This window comes from Mauremys mutica, chromosome 8 (genome assembly GCF_020497125.1).
Source record: "Mauremys mutica isolate MM-2020 ecotype Southern chromosome 8, ASM2049712v1, whole genome shotgun sequence".
NCBI classification, from domain to species: domain Eukaryota; kingdom Metazoa; phylum Chordata; order Testudines; family Geoemydidae; genus Mauremys; species Mauremys mutica.
This window is the reverse complement of record NC_059079.1, coordinates 62,641,814-62,659,775: the sequence shown is the minus strand read 5'-3', so window position 1 is coordinate 62,659,775 and position 17,962 is coordinate 62,641,814. Positions and strand designations below refer to the sequence as shown.

Sequence of the window (17,962 nt, the reverse complement as noted above, 5' to 3'; positions counted from 1 at the left end):
GTGTGTGTGTGTGTGTACGCGCACGCACACACAGCTTTCAAAGGTAGCAGGGAAATGCCACGCAAAGCACTGCAATGCAACCTAAATGATTTAAGACCCAATGATTTTGCCAGAGAAACGTTAACGACAGAGTCTAATCCTTTAATCTAACCGTGGGCCTTCTAAAAGCTTTAAACTAGGAGTTGACTCAGCATGTCAGTGCCAAGAAGATCCATTGACCCTGAGTTCAGTCCTGAGAAACTGAAAAATGTTCCTTTTAATGTCTATTCAATAAATACAGCAGCTCCCTCTCCATGGGCTGAGCAATCCTCTTCAAATCCATTACAGCACATTCTCCGAGACTGACAACTTGTCCTGAGACAACAGTGGCCGTGAGATGAGTTTAACCCTTGTAGAAGGGATGTAAATCTTTGTACCCACGAGCCTGTTGCTCTCAGAAGTCCTTGAAAATCAGGGGGATATCAGAATTGATGGGAATCTGCTGCCGTGTTTGTTGCGTCCCAGACCAAGGTGATCTGCTTCAGTAAAAAAAAACAATGCAAGCCCAGCCAACAGAGAGGGGATTTCTGACCACCTTGATTGGTATGAAATACACAGTCCTGCTTTGCTGGCCTTGGTATTTTGGTACTCTCAAGACAGCCTCCGTGCATCCTGCGAAATAATGGGGATCATCCTAATAATTAATAGTATTCTGGAGGCATCATGGATCCATGCTGGGATTAGCCCAAAGCGGAGCTCTGGTTGTTTGGGACATCACCATAATTCTGAGTCTGTTTTAGACAGAACCAATAACCAGCTATGAAAGTACTTACCCAAGCTGAGGAGCCTAAGCCAAAATGCAGTGATGTCAATGGGAGCCTTTCCATTAACTCAGGTGGGCGGGGGGTCAGGCCATACCTTAGAAAGATCCCAGTTTATTATATATTGATTATAGCGCCTTGAGGTCCCAACCAAGATTGATGGTGCTCGGCTTTGTAGGCACACATAGCAAGAGACAGTCCGTGCCCCAAAGAACTTAGTCAAAATCAACCGGACTGAAAATGAAGGCTTACAGTCCCATGGGGAACCGAGGCACAGAGAGAATAAGGATACGTCTCCATGTCAAGGTAAGGGCATGATCCCCAGCTTGAGGAGACATTCCCGCACTAGCTCTCATGAAAGTAGCTTGCTCAAAACAGAATGTAGGTGCAGAGGGAGGGGCAAGCCGCCCCTAGTATGTGCCTGTCAGAGACAACAGATACGTACTCCAGGTGGTGAGCTCCCCACACTGCCCCCGCTGCTGGGGCTGCATCCTATTTTTAGTGCACTAGCTAAGCTCGATGAGAGTTAGGGTGGGTATGTATCCTCAAGCTGGGAATTCCACCCTCAACTCCAAGTGTAGATGTTCCCTGAGTAACTTTCCCAAGACCACCCAGGGAGACTGTGGTAGGGACACTAACTTCATACTGGTATAATAACTTCATACTGGGATAAGAATGGCTTTTTCTGGTTTAGCTTAAAATGCTTCTGAAACAGCATAATCTAAACCAGAAGGCGGCCCTTTTATACTGCAGTAAGAGTGTCCCCATAAGCTGCTCTATCAGTATAACTATAGCTGTTTAATTATACCACTATAATTTCCCATGTAGACAAGTCCTGCCTTAACCACAACTACAGGTCATTAATGCAAAGAAGTTACCACGCACTTACCATCAAGCAAAGACTATTGCCATTCTCAAGCTGGTCAAGGACCCCCTTAATGTGGTGAATTACCACCCAATATCCTCGCTGTCAGTGTGTTTTAAGGTGTTTGCCCGATTGCTCTTCCAACAAATTGCTCTGGAGTTGAACGATGTCTTGCAGGTTGAGCAGGCAGGCTTCACGAAAGGACGTAGCACGTGAGATAAAATCTTTGCCTTGACCACCTTTATTGAAAATGGTTTTCAACAAAATCTAAAGACAAGGTGCCATTTTCCTGGATTTGACTGCCGCTTATGACATGGTTTGGCACAGAGGCCTTCTGTGTAAACTCTCTCAAATTGCCCCACGTTGGGTGATCGAAATAATAGAGCTCTTCTTCCAAAATAGGCAGTTCAGAACACACATGGGTGACCATTGCAGTTCCTGGAAGTGTCAGATTAACGGTCCTCCTCAAGGTTCAGTTCTTTCACCAATACTGTTCAATGTGTACATCAATGACTTGCCAGCAACACTCTCGCACAAGTTTATCTGTGCTGACAATATCTGCTGTAGCTTCCAAGCTCAGTCCTTCTCAGAAATTGACACGGTCCTGAATGATGATATGAAGCTCGTGGCAGGCTACTGCAGTCGATGGCACCTGCAGCTGAGCTTTTCCAAAGACTTTTTCTAGCGTATTTCATCTGTATAATGCAAGCACACACCACAAGTTAAATATTTTATTAATGGCCCACACGTGCAGCACAACCCAAACCGGTTTACCTCAATGTAACATTGGATAGGTCATTGATGTACCACAGCCACTTAAAGAAGATAGCAGCCAAAGCGAAAGATAGCACTTGGAACAACTTGCTCAGAAAACTGGCTGGCTCAGCCCGGGGTGTGAGCACCCCGATGCTTAGAACATCAGCCATTGCCCACTGCTATTAAACACCACTGTACTGTGCTCCTGTCTGGTGTCACTCATCTCACACAAGGCTGGTCCATGTAGAGCTTAACAAAGCTAAGCACATTGTTACTGGGACTTTACGTGCAACTCTGAGGCCATGGTTTCCAATACTTAGTAAAATAGCATGCCCCATATTCACCATGAGGGAGCCTCTATCATGCTCCTCGCCAAGATCTGTGAGAACAGAAACTTGCCTCTGTACTCAAAACTCTACAACCACCCGCCAGTTTGCCTATCTTCTAGATGCTCTTTATGGTCACTTTTCCCACCACAGGACATGACAGTGAAATCTCCTTGGCATAACAGGTGGCCAGTGACAACAGTTGTTTATCCCTCTCTCTTCACCAATCCAACCATCTGCTCACCAGGTTTTGACCTGCCAAGAAACCTGTGGTCATCCCTGAACTGGTTTCAAACAGTGAGCGATAAAGAGGACAGCTCATACCCGATTACACTACATCGATTACATTTGGGTCACATTTTCAAAATTTTCTTTGCAAATGTAGAAGCTGGAAACGTATTTTTTTTTAAATCTCATGATTTTGGCGACCAGGCTCATGATTTGGGGTTAGCAATAGTTGGTTCATCTCACCAGTAAAATGGGGCCTGGTTCTGACTGGGGCAACTATTGCAATACTAATCATAAATAGTAATCATAACACAATGATTTAGACCCAGATCCTTTAAGGTATTTAGGCACCTAGCTAAGTAGGTAGGTGGCTGTGCCTTCACTGGTGCTATGCTCCCTCAGATGCGTTGCTAGGATTTCTGGCACACTTTGGGGTTCAACCCAGACCAGTAAGGGGTTGTGTTATTGCCTGCCATGCAACTCTGGGTGCCTTAAATACTAAGCTGCTATGGCTCACACCAGGGGGTGCTGGAACAATTTGTATAATGGGGGAGCTGAGAGCCATTGAACCAAACTGTAAACCCTGTATAGCCAGGGGGTGCAGCAGCACTCTTAGTTCCAGCACCTATGGCTCACCCCCCCCCCCCGATGCCAACAGCCAGCAGACAAGCATGCAGGCCACCCCTGGCTTCCACCACCCAGTTACCTTTGCAGCATGACTCCAACACCCTCCCAGTCCCAAATTCCCCCCAAACTCACTCCCTGCAGTGTCCATCCCTCTCACTGACCACTTACAGAAGTTAAGTTCATTGCTGCTTTAAAGAGATGCGGGCACGCTCGGGGGAGGAGGTGGAGGTGGAGGTGAGGTGAGCTGAGGTAGGGCGGGAAGGAGAGCTTGGCTGCCGGTATGTGCAGAGCATCCACTAATTTTTCCTTGTGAGTGCTCCAGCCCTGGAGTACCCACAGATTTGGCGCCTATGGTTACCAGCCTGAGTGAAAGTGGCACCCAACCTCTACCCTAACGCCCAGCTGCACTAGCTAGCTCAAGTTGAAAACACCACAAAACATAGGTAACAGGGTTTCATGTGTGGCTGGAGGTGAGGGTGGGTTAGAGGCAGTATCATGGTAAGAGCCTGAGTCCCCTCTGCAATAAAGACATACCCATAGGGTGAAATCCTGGTATCACTGACAATAATGACAAAGCTCCCATTGACTTCAACAGAGCCAGAATTCATTAGACTCCAACTCAGCAAAGTATTATAGCATGGGTTTAACTTGCTATAAAACACATGCTTAAATCACACCGATTTCCATGGAAAGCAAGCACACAGAGTACTAGATGACATCTCATGAGAACTGTCCTTATTTAAGGGAGTAACCTCAAAATGGGGCTAAGCAGTCATGGGTAGACTCTGGAAAAATGTTGCCACTTGTTTTTCTTCAAAACGTTGAATTTCAACAGGGGAAATAAAAGATAAAACATTTGTGGCTGCAGCTGGGCAAAACTTTTGAACATCTGACCTTTCAATACAATTTTTCATCAACATGTTGAATTTCAGTAAAAAACAAACACAAACACCACTCTTCTTCCCACCCACCACTAGCCTAGGCTATTCATAGAATATCAGGGTTAGAATAGACCTCAGGAGGTCATCTAGTCCAACCCCCTGCTCAAAGCAGGACCAATCCCCAGACAGATTTTTGCCTCAGCTCCCTAAATGGCCCATTGAAGGATTGACCTCATAATCCTGGGTTTAATAGGCCAATGCTCAAACCACTGAGTTATCCCTCCCTATCTGAGGGAAGTCCCAGAACCAGCCTTGATGAGTGCTAATTATTATTAGTAGAGCTGAGCAAATAATTGATTTTTCAGTTTGGTGGCCAAATTGAAAAATAAATTGTTTCAGGTTGACCCAAAATGAAAATTCATTCAGAGAGAATGAAATGTTTTGTTAAACCTGAAACAATATTTGTTCCAGTTTTTTTCTTTTGTTTCTTTTCAGGGTAGGCTTTTAAAAAAACCTTTTTTGTTTGCTTTTTATATTAAAGCTAGCCTAATTTCTAAACAAAACAACATTTTAAAACAAAAGTCAAAATGTTTTGTACAGAAAAGTTTGAAAAGAAACATTTAGATTTTTTTTCCATTTTTTTTGTCTGAAACCATTTGCCAAATTTGACAATTCACAAAAGTTTCAGTTGACCTGAAACTGCAATTTTTCTGCAAACAAACTAATCCTCTGAAAAATATCAGCCAGCTGTAATCATGTGTGCTGATGGAGGGTTGCGGTGGTCAAGCACATTAATCTTGGGAGCTGTTTTGGTTCTTTCTAAAGTGAATTAGGCCCTGGTGCCAGAGGCCTCACCCCCCCCCCCCAAGCTGGTAATGGAGAAACTCCCCCTGAAAGAGCCCCATCACAAAGGAAACAATGTTTTCCCCCCTGGAAAGAAGGGGGGCAAAAAAGAAAAATGAGACCAACTGCTTACATAGGGACAACTGAAAACACAGGGATGGGGTGGGAAGTCTGGTGAAAGGTACCAGATTGACCAGCCTTCTGAGTGAAGTCATCTGTTGGTCCATGGAAAAGGGCAATTTCAGTGCAAGATTCCCAGTTCTGACCTGGAAGCACCAAATCAAAGGTTGAGAAGGATGTTCATTCTCCATGACCCATTCAAGTCTTTAAGCCTGGTCTACACTACAGAGTTAGATCAAAGCAAGGCAGCTTCCATCGACCTAACTGTGGAAGTGTCTACACTTAAATCTCATTGCCGCCAACGTATGCCAATTTCATAACCCCACTTTCACCAGTGGCGTAGAGTCCAGATCAATGTAGTTAGGTTGCTGTACTGTCAGTGTAGACACTGTGCTTATGTCAACTGTTACTGGCTTTCAGGAGCCTTCCCACAAAGGCGCCACACCGACAGTACAATAGATAAAAGTGCTCCTGGCGAGGTCACAAACCTCCAACACAAGGAGCAAAATGTAAACACGCACAAGTGATGTAATTACTGCGGAGGTTGCATGCCGACATAAGTTAGCTTGACTTAATTTTGTAGTGTAGACATGGTCTTAGCCTCTGCTGAGACATCCAGCAAAGAGATTAATTAGTGCCAGGGGCCATACTGGCTTTGGAAATTTTGGGGTGGGGGGCATGGCAAGGAATTTCTCTTTTTTCATTTTCCTATTGGAAGATTTGCCCTCAGTCTGAAGTCCTGATGTGCCAAGCTGCTGAAATGAATCCTCTTCAGTCTATTTACTTGATATTTACCAAAGTCTGAGATCAACAAGAAAACACATCTCAGCAGCTCACTTGGCAAGAGAACGAATTGAGGCAGCACTGCAGCTGTCATATTTATTTCAGTGGCAAAGCAGGTCAGGAAAATTGATAAAATTAATCATACAAACTAGCAAACACCAGGAGTGAAGGAGAGAGAGAGAGAGAGAGAGAGAATGAAAGAAAGTGAGCAAGTGCCTGCTGCACCTAACTGCACCTGCCTTTATTTCTCGTAATGGATTTTTTTTTGCCATGCAGCTGATAAAAGTGGAGCAATGTACATTATTTTATAAGTAGGTCTAGGGGGTGGGGAGCTTGCAGATGGGAAACACATTACCAAGAATCGTGAGCCTCGTCTATCAGTGCTGAGCCCTGTCCATGGCTTTGCAATTAAATGGGAATTCAAGGGCAAAAGTGGCTTTTTAAGAACGCCCCCAGGGCCGGATCCAAAGCCCAACAAAGTCAGCATAAAGACTGCTGCTGTACTTCAAAGGACAGTCTCAAGCTTTAACCTCTAAGTCAATGGTTCAAATCTAGACCAGGCAAGTAGCAATTTAAAATTGCTACTGTTGGATGCCTGTTACAAATAGCCACATATTGATTACATGCCTTTTATTAATTTTCAGTATGTAGAACATATTCTGTATTTATATACATGTATTTATTTATATACATGTGTTTATATACTTATATTTATATTCTGTATTTATTCCTTTTCATGGAAATACAGAATTGCCCCACCTAACTGGTTTTATTTCATACTTTCTGTTATGCAAAGTTTCTTAAACATTCATAAATGATTCCTCCGCCTCCCCCTTTCTGAGACAGCTTAATTTTCTAGACCTCCAGCATTATCCCAAAGTTGCTGTGTCTGGATCTCTCCATTGCAGGGGGAAGGTTAGCCTGTCGACACACTAAAAAAATTTTTTTAGACAAAGCAAACATGCAACAGGGATCCTTACACATTTTCGTTTGTTGTTATTATTGAAGGAATTGATGGTCACCGTCCAGCTAATTCATAGTGGGAGTAACTCCCATGAAGCCAATGATGTTTCACTGGTGAAAAATCAGTATATGCGAGGAGAGTCATGCCCTCAGGTGTTTCACGAGGAGAGAGAAGACCAAGGTGTGGCTCAGAGCTGATGAATGGCTCCACACAGATAGCAGCGAATGGGCAAATAAACTGGCTGTACCAGTCACTTCATAAATTGCCCAAGGGCATAGCATGCAGGAGAGCACTGTTTGCAGACATTAGCTTAACAGCACCATAGCTATGGTCTAGTTTGGGGCATAATGTGAACTGGACATTATGGGGATTTGTTAAGGATGTGGAGTGATTCATACTTTATTTCTTTGTTTCAGCTGACACAGAGTTCATGACCCGTAAATGTTACAAAGAGGTTGAAGGAATCCCAAAAACTCAGAGTGAAACTTAGCCAGTCCTACCACATCTGGCCTAGTTTTAGCTCCGGATCACAAAGTGAACCAGCCTTGCTCAGCATTCAGGCACTAGCCGTGCCTCCCCAGGTTGACTGCAAGGACTGGGAACCTCAGCAAACTCGACCCACAGCTTGGAGTTGTCATGAAAGCTGAAGGCAAGAGAATTTCCATCTGGCTGGAGGCTTGGTTACCAATCATTTCACACCAGGGCTAAGCTCATCATTTAAGGCAAATGCGTAGGTGAACCTGCGCTCTATAGGTGACAATGGACCGTTTGAGCTGGGAGCTCACTCCAAGCCCTGAATGCAAACTCCCCTGAACCTAGAATTGGCTACAATTCCTGAGATGAACTCCTTGACTCTGGTTCATTCCTCCTCCACCCTTTTGCTACACTTCTTGCTTTACCCATTGTATTAATGGGTTATCGTATCTGTGGGTGAAAGGATAAAGATACGGGCATCATGGGCCCAAAGTGAGTACAACAGAGTGGCTACTGCAGGCAGATTGTGAAGTGCTAGGTACCCTTCTACAGTGCAGGGCCTAGTCACACATGGTTAAACACATGCGTGGAAATATCAGCTAAAGAGAACGAGAGTCATGTGGTTGCACCAGGTAGAGAAACAGGCCCTTAGAGGATTTCTTCCCACCCTTTTCTAAATGCTCTATTTCCCCCACTGTTCAATCCGGGACGTAGCTGAGTGCCAGTTGGATGCTGAGTTGATTACATGGGTTCTGCCTTAGCATGTAACCAGGTGAACCCGAGAATGTTGTTAGCACCGCCCCTAAATGCCATAGACATACTGGTATGTCCACCTCACAGGGCGACTGGCCCTTCTAAGGGGAAATCGGGCCAGCTCTGCCTGGGCCATAATTAGCTGCCTTCAGCCTAAGGGGGCAGGACTGGTTGGGATCAGGTGACAGCCTGATAAACAACTGGGCCTCATAGAAGGGCAGAGGCTGTGGGAGGAAGGAAGCTGGGCTTCCACAGAAGGCCCTGAAATAGGAGAGGGTACCAGGGAAACAGCCTGGGAATCTGTGCTGTATCCCAGAGCCGAGAGATGTAAAGGGGGTGGAGAACTGAGCCCAGAAGGCAGGCTAAAAGGGAAGAGCCTTGTTGTTTGTTTGGACTTTTGTTACCCCAAATGGGGGTTGAAGTCCGAGAGTGACCCAGGTGGAGGGCTGAGCCCTGTGAATCCCTGGGAGAAACAGAAAACCCTGGTGAGGGGAAACAGAGCCACAAGGGGGTGCTTGGGCGACCCACGTATAGTCCAGTTCAGAACTTGTTTCCTCTACATTTGGGGCCTGATCCAAGTCACTTTCTCCAATTCACTTTGGACCAGGCCCCTCCAAAGAAACCAAGGAAAATCTCTCCATGCCCTGATTTTCCAGCCGATGGGGTTGCCAATGACTGTAATTGAGGGACTCATCCCACTATTGTTCGATGAGAAGGAGAAAGAGGCAAAGGGAACCGAGAGGAAGCCCTGGATTTGTGTGATCCCTACCACACCTTACTTTGGCCATCTCAAGGCAAGAAGAACAAAGACAAGCCAACGTTTTAGTAGGGAGAAAAAAAATGCAGCAGGAAACTCAAATATTAAAACCAGGGTGGCCATGGAGATCATAAGAGCTAACAAGCATTTTAGAAAAGAAATCCCTGTATAAGATGTTGCTGACAAGCACTATTAAATATTCATTCTCTACACTGTGGAGACATCATTAGACACATACGCTCAGCCTCTGCATACGCATTTGTTTTACACAGCACTGATGAGCTAACAGGGTCTCACAGGAGCTCGAGCTGGCCCCTTGTTAACAGAACCAGCGTCTGGACCCCATGGAGGAGAATTGCAGCTTGCCTTTTTTTTTTTTTTTAAAGACCATTTCTAGCCCTTTACCATTATTAACAGCACTACCAGGAGGCCTCATGGTGCTAGGCATTGCGCAAACACACAGCAAGGGACCATCTCTGCCCTAAGGAGTTTACAGTCTCAAGAGACAGGGAGTATTATTATCCTCATTACACAGATGAGCAACTGAGACATAGAGGGATTAAGTGACTTGCCAAAGGCCATCCAGGGAGGCTGTGTCAGAGGTGAGAGTTGAACCTTAGCCACTAGGCCATCCTCCCTCTAATGCATTATCTTCTGCTGACATCCTGGGAGATGTAATGTGGTGTGACCCCATGGCTAAGGTTGAAAGGTACAAGCAGTTGGGGTTCCGTTCAGCAGTGGGAGGCTTCCCCCACCTCCACTTTATGTCAGTATAGCCGTTAACTTTGAAGCAGCGTTTACAATAAGGAGGGGGAACACAGCTGTCCTCCTCTGCTGTCTTGAGTAGATAGCACTCCCCCAGCACCACGGCTGGTGCGGTGAGAGCTCCCTCACCTGCCTAAGCACCACTCTGAGCCCTGGGTATTCCAAACAGTCACCTCACTGACCTTCCCACAAGCCCTAGTCCTGGGAGAATGGGGAATTGTCAGGATCCTAGGTGAAGGCAGGCAGGGCTAGTGGTGGGAGCTTGGGAGCCAGCCTGGGGTCAGAGCATCAAGCTGAGGGTGAAGCCAGGGTCAGGAGCCAAGCCAACAGTCAGAGATGAGCCAGGAATGAGGCCAAGGGACAATACCAGCTGTCCGGGTCCAGGTTGGGGTTACGGGGTCAATCAGGAGCTAGAATCCAAGGCAAAGTGGAGGTCAATACTGGAAGGTCAGAAGCAGGGTGGTCATGGTGGCTAGCTAGGGATCCATGTTGTTATGTGGATACTTCCTGGTACACCCCTTGGGTTTATATTGGATCATGGAGTCAATCAGGGATCCCGAAGACATTTGTCAGTCAGATCACTTCCTGTGGCAGGCAACCTCTGTGGATTGTGGGTCGCAGGGAGCAGCCAGGTTACAGCTGCCACCAGGTGGCAGCATGGGTGTGTTAGTTACCTGGTACCCTGTTGGCCTGTGTTCCAAGTCCTGCCAATCCTTACAGGGATAGGGACTAGGTATGGCTAGGGCCAGGGATCCGGGGAAACCGTGCTGCAGGCTCACCTGGAAATGCTAAGACTACAGCTGCCCTATTAACATCTCCACTGGGCTGAGATCAGGGCCAGGGATTCCCTCTCCATTGCTGCAACCACAGAAGCTGCTATGAGTAGAAGCGCCTCTCCTGTATCCATCAGGAGCCTCCCATAGTCCCAGCTGGAAGTACACTGCCTCCTTGGTTGGGACTTTAGCGGTTGGGATTGAAGTAGGGACTTCTGAGCAGTGATTAGCCGAACTAAACAACCCAGCAATGCTAGCCCAGGCTGTAGCAAACTCAGCACCCTCTAGATATGGTCCAGAACTCCACTGGGAGTGGCCATGGGTCATGCTGGCTTCTCCAACACTGTCCAGGGAGCAGAGCCACATGGCTACTGCAGTGAGTGAGCATCCCCCCAGGCAGTGTCCTCCTGCTCAGCCCCAGCCTGGGGGAGTCCTGTACCTCACAACACCAGCCAAGGGAGACCTGACAACCCCCACACGAGCCAGGATGAGCTGCTAGCAATCAAGGGAAACATTCTCTAACTAGCCCCACCAGCAGAGGGAGCCCTGGTTCAAAGGCTGGTTTGGTCCTACTGGTGCCTGCACTGAGATTATTACCCATGTTCCACCCGTGCCCTTGCCAGCTCCTTGTGTTTCCATAGCACCCTCCTTGCCATCTACTTATCATGGAGGGAGGGCATTGTTCTTTCTGCCAGGACAGGGGAGCCGCTCTTCTCAGTGCCTTACGTTGTGCTGGTGCAATGGCGGGAGGAAGGCGGATGAGTGTTCATCTGCCCCATTTCCAGCTCCCAGATAGTGCTTTCTGCTCGCCGGGCCCATTTCTGGGTCTCAAGCTGCCAGTGGGGGACTCTGGCCTTGAGTCGGCCTTCGCTCTTTGGTCAGGAGAGCCGGCCCAGAAGAGAAACTCCTCCTTCAGCCAGTCTTGCTGCTGGGCTGGGGAGACCGGCCTGGGAGCAGCCTCTCCACTCAGAATTGCTCCTGGAGCCAAAGCAGATTTGCCTTCTACTCTCTGGTCTGGCTGCTGCCAGGAAGCAGGCAGACCCTGAGCTGTGTCCCCGCCATGGTCTACCCCATTGCCAGAGGAGGGGCATTAGGCTGTCCGTTGCTGAGCCTCGGCTGGGACCTCACATAGCTGCTTGAGGTTCCCATAGGCCAGCTCCTGCCAAGAGATAAAACATCCACCTCTCACCCTACCCATTGTGCTGCCAAGTGCCTGTCCTAGCCCCCATGTGCCATATAAAGCCCATTTGCTAGCTGGCTTTTTCCAGCGCCGGCAGGAGGGCAGGCACGGAGATAGACAGATATTGTTGCATACATTTGCAGTGATAGCATCATTTTTTTGGAAACAAACTGTCCATAAATGTCACCGAAAATCCAGGTCTCCTTTTATTAAAACTGAAAAATGTGAATAAATGTAAATAACAAATGACTGCTACAGGGAGAGGTACCAGAGGGTCGGCCGGCGTCACTCGCCCGCCCTCCCTCCCTCTCTCTTGCCTCTGCGTGTAATTTGCATTAATAAAGAGGCTGTTCCTTGTCGGAATGTGTTTCATCCCGTTTAAAATCCCAGGGCGCTCCACCAGGAAGAGCTCTGGGAGAATCCGACTGTCAGAGCCGACAAGACAAATGAATCCCGGTGTCAGGAGCGTGTGGTTCAACGATGACAGATTGAGAAGAACTGCCCCCCTCTCGACAGGCGGGCTTCATTTTCAAATTAATAAATCTGAATAAAATATTTTTCCTTTCATTATGAGCCGAGCCCGTGTGACAGTTCCCATGACAGGCGGGGGGAGCGGTGTTGATGAGAAGAGTTTGCCTGAATTCCACCTGGGCTTCTTCGGCTTTATTTTTACCTGCAATTTCATCCCTATTTACCTCTCTTCCTTCCCCCTCCCATTCTGTCTCTCACTCACTCCCCCTCCTGTGCTCTCTCCCCCCCCTCCAATTTTTTCACCCACTCTTATTTTTCCTCTGTCCCTCTCCCCATTTTCTACTGCAGTTACTATTCCCTCCGGTCCCTTCCCCATTTTCTTCCATTCTCTCTCTTCACTCACCTGCAGGCAGTTATCCAGAATCAAAGCCCGCAGCATCATTTCTTTAATACACAGACACACCATCTCACACCTCGCACTCACACATACATACAGAACATTAGACACACACAAAAAATCTCACACCTCAAACATCTCTCTCTCTCTCACACACACACATCTTATTGCACGACACCGTTCCCTTGGCTCTGGGCTGCAGGGCTCTGTGTCAGAGCAGCACCCCTTAGCACGCTGCTAAGCCCCTCAATGTATAATGCCTCATAATAGCAGCAACCAAACAAAAGCCCCCACAAGCCCCTACCTGCATGTTTCACCCCACAAGGCAGAGCACTGAGCTCCAGTCTCTCTTAGGAATCGGGATGCACAAAATCGAATGCACAAGGTGACAGGCTGCGCTTCTCAATAACTTAGATGCTCTTCAGCAGGGACACTATATGATCCTTAGTTTAGAAAACAAATTTGGGGCAAGAGAAGGGGAAAATTCTGCACTGGCTGGAGCTTAGGCCAAGGGTAGAGTCCCTGCTCCATATGCTTCACAATCTCCCATCAGGGACCAGACCTTCAGGTGGTGTGAATCAGTGCGTTTCCACTGAAGCCAATAGAGCTACTCTGATCTACACCAGCTGAATAACTGGTCTACTGCCCTATAGCAAAATAAGGGTGAACATCCTGGATGTCACCTCTATCCCCACTCCAATGACTCTGGAACTCCTGTGACCCCAATTTCAATCCCTGGTCCCTTGAACATCTCCCTGCATCATGTGCTTCCAACTTTGACTTCCAAGCCTCACACACCTTCTTTACCATTGACATCCGCTTTGTCATACCTGCAGAGCAGACAGGACCTTAGCTCACCCCATACACTGTCAAATGCCTGGAACCTTGGAGATCCTGCTACAGGACACAGCCTGGGAATTAGGATGCTACTTATAGAGGGAGGCACAGACAAGCTGTTGGAACAGAAGCTTGAGGTTTAGTCCCTGTTGTGCCATTGACTCCTGGCCTGCTGCGTCCCATGGTCAGCCCCCCTATGTCTTTTCCCCAGCTACTGCATGGAGGCAATACTGCTGCCTAGCTCACAGCAATGTCGTGAGAATAAACTGGATAGCATTCGCCAAACAATTTGCCCTTGAAAAGCATGAGGTAAGTATTATTTTGCAAGCACATATTGCTTTTCATCCAAGGATCTCCAAACACAATCTAAGCCTCACAACACCCCTCTGAAGAAGGTATTAATATGCCCATTATTCAGAGAGGGAAACTGAGGCAAAGGCTAACAGCCCACATTTTCTAGCTCCATGAGCAAAAGTGCATCCGCACAACATGTACCCAGCAAGACAGAGATTTGTGCATGCACTGGTCAAGTCTATTCTATTCAAGTCTATGAAATATGCAATCCCCATCTTTGCAGTCTAGGGGATTCCACAACATACCTGCAAAGCCGGTTATTAGATGATTGGTCTGTAAGGAAATGCATTGTTTTGAGCAGCATTTTGATATCATGCAGCCAACATTTTGAGAAAGCCCTTGGAGTGACTAAGGAGGTTATATTTCCTGCCTGACCCAAGAGGTGACTATCATGGAAGATACTATCTATTTAGTTTCTTATACCACGCCCACTGCCATAGTATCTGAGCACCTATGGAAAATTCTGGCTTTAATACAGATCAGCTACACGCACAGACACACAGGCTACGTCTACACCACCCGCCGTATCGGCGGGTAGCGATCGATTTTTCAGGGATCGATATATCGCGTCTCATCTAGACGCGATATATCGATCCCCGAACGCGTTTATATCGATTCCGGAACTCCACCACCGTGAACGGCGGTGGCGGCGTCGATATGGAGAGCCCCGGAGATCGATCCCGCGCCGTGAGGACGGGTAAGTTATCGATATAAGATACTTCGACTTCAGCTACGTTATTCACGTAGCTGAAGTTGCGTATCTTATATCGATTTTTCCCCTTAGTGTAGACCAGCCCCCACACACACCAATAACAGATGAGAAGCAAATAGAAATTTATTGGCAAAGCAGATGGGTTTAAATAGGACACTGCCCTCCCATCCCCATTCTCAGGGAAAGCTCACATCCAGATCTGAATTTGAACTCGGTGGCTCTCGACGATTCCTATAATGTGCCAGATAAGAACAACAGATCCAAACTTCCTCAACTACAGGACAATCCAGATTCAGGTTGAAATCTTCATCTGATTTTCATGACTTGGGCTTGGAGCCATTGTCACAGAGTGAGCTGGTCCTTTCAGAGGGTGAAGGGCACAGGAGCACATGTGTGAGATTTGGCCTGCCTCCCCAGGTGGAGGCAATGAGCAAAGTCACCTGACAAGGAAGCAGATGATTAGGAGCTGGGTGTGCTGGGGCATAAACGAGCAGGCCTGGGAGAGGAAGGGAGGCTGGCTGGAGAAGAGACACTGCCGGGCTGTTGAAGGAGGGTGAGGGGAAGCTTGGTGAGTCTCTGGAGAGGAAGAACCAAGCACAGAGACACTCTATGGAGAGGAACTGTGGTGCTGGGACACTTCATAGAGCGGGAGGCTGGCTGGGCAGGCTGGTAGAACAGCCCCTGGCAAAGAGAGAGTCCTCTTCTTGGTTTAGTTATCAGAGCAACTCATCAGGTTCCCTGTGTTGGAAGTCCATAGAAAAGAACAATTACCCTGTACTGCTACCTGGTGAGATGAAGCAGTGACTGGAGGAAGAAGAGATTGTTCTGTGCCTGGGGCAGGAGGATAGGATCTTCCTCTGGACCCGATTACCCTGGAAGGGGTGGACTTCTGGGGCTCAGCTAGAGGGCCAAGCCGCCTCAGCAGCTGATTGTTGTGGGAAGCAAGTAACTTTAGTGACATGACTCTGCCGAAGAATAAGAGAATACAGTTCACACGTGACTCTCAAGTAGTTTGGCCAGGGGATCCTTTTTCTACAGGGAGCAGCCAGGAAGAAAGGCTGAGAGCTGCAGGGAAAAGGCTGGTGTTTAAAAAATCAAGGGTGCCCCAAGCCAATGGCCTGAGATGCACTTGAGTGATCATTTGCTGAGAATGTCTGGGCCAGCGAGAGTCCCACCTGTTCAGTCATCAAACACAGTGTCACTCTGTGATGGTCTCTGATGTGAGGTAGTTCTTAGTCATGGCCATATGACGTTGACTCATGTGGTCATGTCCCAGTATGTAACGGGACATTGCCAGCAGCACTCAATACAAACGGATGTGGAAGTCTGGTGAGATGACAACCCTCCACCACCAAAGACATCCAGAGCTAGAAAGGTGGCTGAGATATTCCAAAGGGTTTCTCCCCAAGTGGTAACGGACGTGACAGATTTTGCTATCTTACAAGATCAGAACAAATCTGCGGCCACTCGTCCTCATTTCTCTCAGCCACTAAAGCTGAACCATTAAGTTATAACCTTCCAGTTTCAGTGCAACACTTCCTGTCCTAAATCTTTATAAAATTGCTGTGTGCTGTTATATGTGGCTGAGCTCTACCTCAGAGGAGGCTGCATTTCATTCCTGGGTGAATTGCCTCTGAGATCTTTTCCGTACTTTGCAGGAATTAACTAATACTTGCAAAGCATGATGCGATCCTTGGAAGAAAGAGGTATAAATCTTCATCACTTACTCTAATCCTCTCTGTAATTATTTGCATTACACCTAGAGGTCCCAATTGAGATAAGGGCTCAATTGTGCTAGGTGCTGTATACACAGCAAGAAACAGGAGGTGCCACTAAGGTTTTACAATCTAAATAGACAAGACAAAGAGTAAGAGGGCAAATAGAGGCACAGGGCAGGAGGACGTGCCCAAAGTCACTCAGTAGACCTGGGAATAGAAGGCAAGTGTCCTGACTCCTGGACCAGTGCTCTACTCACTAGACCATTTGGCCTCCCAAGTCTGTAACTGTTCAGACAGTGATAGAAACAAACTAAGACCTGAACAGAAATGGGTAAAACACAGGTAGAGAATGGAACAACTTGTCTCTTAAGTGAAGCCAGCTTCCCAAACAGGTCCATGACCAATAGCCCTGACCCTCGGAATCCCAGTCGCACCAGGGCCTACCACCAAAAAATCAGTGGAAGGACTGGCTGAGTCTGCACATGGCCTGTATCCCCCTCCAAAGGGATTAGAAACATTCAAACAGCAATAGCTGGGCCTGACACTAAATTTGATTAACTCACCCGTAGAGTTAATGATATAGAGGACCATGTGGATTTTGTTGTAAAGAACACTGAAAAGACAGATGAGAAAATGAGAAAACAAGAAAGTAAATTTAAGCAGCTGGAAGCTTTAACAACTGGCATGATAAATCCAGTAGAGCACTGCTCTGTAAACCCCACTACTAGAAAATCAAATGTGGGCCAAGGAGGCAGTATGTGGATCTGGTTTGGGGCCATGATGAGTGCGGGCTTGTCTGCACTGATGGTTTGCCTTGCTTACAGCAGCTGGACCAGTATAAGCAAGACAACCCATGATGTTCCCCAAAAGAGCTATGCCCTGCTTGAATCAGGGCTAAGCTGCATGTGAGTAAATAGCAGCTTTGCCTTTGTTGTTGAGACCAAGAATTTAGCAAGATTAAAGGAGGAATTGGATGGTTAATATGGATAGCAAGAATATCCCAAGTTGTTATGGGGGGCCCAGCAGTACTGCTTATTATTAAGGTAGACTGATGCTAACCATTATCAGACCTCTTTTCAGTTGCTTATCACTTTGCTGAACTTCAGTTGTTTGGGCTGAAACTTCCTATGTTGAGTGAGTAGGAGGTGAGTGTGGCTGGGACTCATTGGACAAGGAGACTGGGGCTGTGCAAGTTAATTTGGCTCCTTTGTGCATATGCATTATGATAGCCTTTGATGACATGATCACTTTGTTCCCTCCCCACCCCCGCCATCACCACACACACACACTGACTGTGTCATGTGCTGGGGTGACATCCAAACCAGCAAGGGGCTGTGTCACCGCCTGCCACGTAAACCTGGGCACCTCAAATGCTCTGCCGCTGTGGCTCAAAGTCTGCCGACAAGTCTGCACTGAGCGGCTGTGTCTTAAACAGCTCTGATTCCAGCAGCCTGCCTATAATACAACAGCCCCACTCTAGTTTCCAGTTACCTTGTGCAGGGGTGACCGCAACACCCCCTGTCCCAAACCTTCCCCAAACGGTGTGCTCTACAATGGCCAGCCCTCTCCTGGACCATG

At 47.4% G+C, this 17,962-nt stretch overlaps 1 long non-coding RNA gene across 2 annotated transcripts in view; it reads right to left on the bottom strand.

The window, feature by feature from the left end:
• Positions 1–1,705: 1,705 nt before the first annotated feature.
• The window catches only part of LOC123375515, a 105,457-nt gene continuing 89,200 nt past the window's right edge, over positions 1,706–17,962 (bottom strand). For both annotated transcript variants that reach the window (XR_006581496.1, XR_006581495.1), the window contains one exon: positions 1,706–2,360. This is a non-coding gene — a long non-coding RNA (uncharacterized LOC123375515). The remainder of the gene's footprint in view (positions 2,361–17,962) is intronic.